The sequence below is a fragment of the Hevea brasiliensis genome, chromosome 13, assembly GCF_030052815.1.
Source record: "Hevea brasiliensis isolate MT/VB/25A 57/8 chromosome 13, ASM3005281v1, whole genome shotgun sequence".
NCBI lineage: Eukaryota > Viridiplantae > Streptophyta > Magnoliopsida > Malpighiales > Euphorbiaceae > Hevea > Hevea brasiliensis.
The window spans coordinates 50,128,965-50,131,676 of record NC_079505.1 but is presented as its reverse complement, the minus strand read 5'-3'; the positions used below and the strand labels follow the sequence as shown (position 1 = coordinate 50,131,676).

The following is a 2,712-nucleotide window of genomic DNA, read 5'->3' as shown; positions in this document are numbered from 1 at the left end:
AAACCAATCTTGTTGTGTACTAGGGCATGTTACACTTTTAAACTTTCACAATTTTTGGAATTTAAGTTTTAGCATTACTATTCCATTCATTGGTCAACAAAATGTTGACTTTTGCATAGGCAATAGGTACATTGGTTTTGATATCATCAACATTCCACATTTTGCATTCAAAATTTGTTGGTATTGGTTGCCAATACCATTTCTATAAAAATTACGAAAAAAATAAAATGGGCCAAAAATTTTAACTAGTTTTCAACCTTAATTAAATGTTTTAATACCTATTAGAAAATGCTCTCCACTTATAAAAGTAAGAAAACTGTTTTAAAATCCCTTGTAGGGTACTTAATGAGTTATCGGTAGGTGAAATTCGATAATCCATTAGGTATTCTACGGGATCATGTTATGCCTTACAGAGGGGTAAGGTGTGACAATAAACATATAAGTGTACAAACTTTAGTCTTTACTCGTTCATAAATGAACAGAAACTAATAAATATAACCAGAAACTAATAAATGAACAAGCAAAGAAAGTCCATTCTTTGATCATTTCTTCCTTCTTGTACTTAGTTCTTCATCTAGAGACAAGCATTTGAGTTTGTAGTGACACAAAGAGAGAGAGAGAGAGAGAGAGGAAAGGCCAGAGAGAGAGAGCTCATATCCATTTGTCAACTTTGCGTGCCTTGACACCAAATATTCTAACATTGTGAGGTTAACGATTGCTGAGTTAATCCGTTTTCCATTAGTGGTCACTGATACAGTTAATCCTTTTACCTTAGCTATAGGTTTATTTGTGATGTTTACTTTTGAAAATTTTATTCCAAGTGATAGTGAGTCTAACCTTCTCATAGAGGTAATATGTGAATAAAATGGAATTATGATTGGAATTACTATTTGAGCAGCCCCACCTCACATGAAAGTTAAACTTGAAGTCTGCTCATCAGCTCTTTTAGCTTGGTGCTTCCAATCAGTTCGAAACAAGGTGTACAACAAATTAGTTAATTAGTTATAGAAACATAGCTAATTTGTGCTTCAAGTATCCCAACCCATAATCCTCAGAAAACCTTTTTGAGTATGGAAGTTATAAGGTGAACGAAAACTAGCAATCCAACAAGGTAAAAGGCATACAAATTTACATAGCACCATTTTTAGGACGTATAATGCCTGTTAAGACTCCATATGCAGCTATTTGGGAAAAGTTGCCACACTACAAGATTTAACCAAAATAGAAATGGATTTTTCTGTTTCTAAACTTAGTTAGTCCATTTTTTATAAGAATTAAAAACGGATTAGAAACAAAACGGAAAGTAGATTCCTTTTCTAAATCAGAAATGGAATAGAAACTAAGTCATTCCATTTCTAATCAAAAATGGAATTTTTTTTTTCCATTTCAGATCGGTTTGAATATTGAAACGGAATGAATTTGCATTTGTAAATGAAATTATTGTGAACTTAGAAATGGAAATTCTTGTGTTTCAAAATTGAAATGAATAATCCATTTCAATTCTGTTTGTAAATGTCGCTTCAGAACAGAAACGACTTTCTGTTTTAAAATGAATTTTAACTGAAAAAAAAATTAAATTAAAAAATAAATACAGGACCTGTCATATAAAATATTATCACCTGTGATTGGAGAAAAATAATAATAAAAGCTCCATTTTATATTAATAAAATAAATGACACAAATTAAAATTAAATACATAATCATGAAATCCATAAATATAAAGTAAGGATAAATACAATATTAAGCTTGTAGGAAAATTCATAATGCTCAGATGAGATAAGGAAAAAAAAAAAAAAAGCTATTAATCATCCAAATCATCATATAAAGAAGCAGCAGCATCATTATCTCTCGAAGGTGGATCTTGCTCCATAGGTTGCGAGGGTTGTGAGAATCGAGACTGCATCTCCCTCATCATCTCTTGCATCTGTCTTAGTTGGTCTTGTATAAAGCGCTCACATTGCTCCTCCCTCTTTTGCATCATGTGCTCACGATCCTGGTCTCTCTGTCGCAAGATCTCAAACGTCTATCATAGTTGACACAGCTCCTCCTCAGCAAATGGTGGTGGCATGTGAGATGTAGCAGAAGATGATGCACTAGATGATTGGAGATAGAAAACACCCGCTTGCGATCCAACTCCATAGACTCACCGTTTAGTGTCACCCCTAACAGCCTGATAATATGATGCCATTTCATTAATAATAGTAGGCTCATTGGAGTCTTCCTGTGGATGAGAGGACTTTTCCACAAGCTGTAGATAATGCTCCTGGTAAAGCCATTTCATTTATCAAAATGCTAAACAATGTATTTTAGTAGAATTGTAATTTGAATAATAAAATTTAAGTTACCTTGATGGGCTGTGCTTGTGCATCATCGAGCACTTAAGTGCCCTTCCTCATATGGGTCACCTCGAAAAGCTTATAGGGAGAGGATCTCGATCAAGCCTGTCTCATTGAAAAATACATCATTTTTAATATTGTAAGCAAGGCCTAGATAAAAATTTTACTTATGTACATATAGGTGCAATACATACAAAAATATAGATAGTTGTATTGACCAATATCTCTACGGGCTGTGCATGGGAAATGGAGCCCCCTATATGGTGAGATATGCCAGATCTGGGTATTCCAGTCTCGCTATAGCGATTTGCTATAAATTGCTCACTACAAGCTCTAAAGTCAGGTGTAAGCCATACCTTTTTCCACTTATGCGATG

General features: G+C 33.8%; 1 long non-coding RNA gene across 1 annotated transcript; it reads right to left on the bottom strand.

Moving 5' to 3' along the window:
- Positions 1-1,636: 1,636 nt before the first annotated feature.
- Positions 1,637-2,467, bottom strand: LOC131172070 (uncharacterized). The gene is made up of 2 exons (XR_009142712.1): positions 2,346-2,467; positions 1,637-2,263 (listed from the first exon to the last, which is right to left on the bottom strand). It is a non-coding gene; the product is annotated as an uncharacterized LOC131172070 (long non-coding RNA).
- Positions 2,468-2,712: the final 245 nt, after the last annotated feature.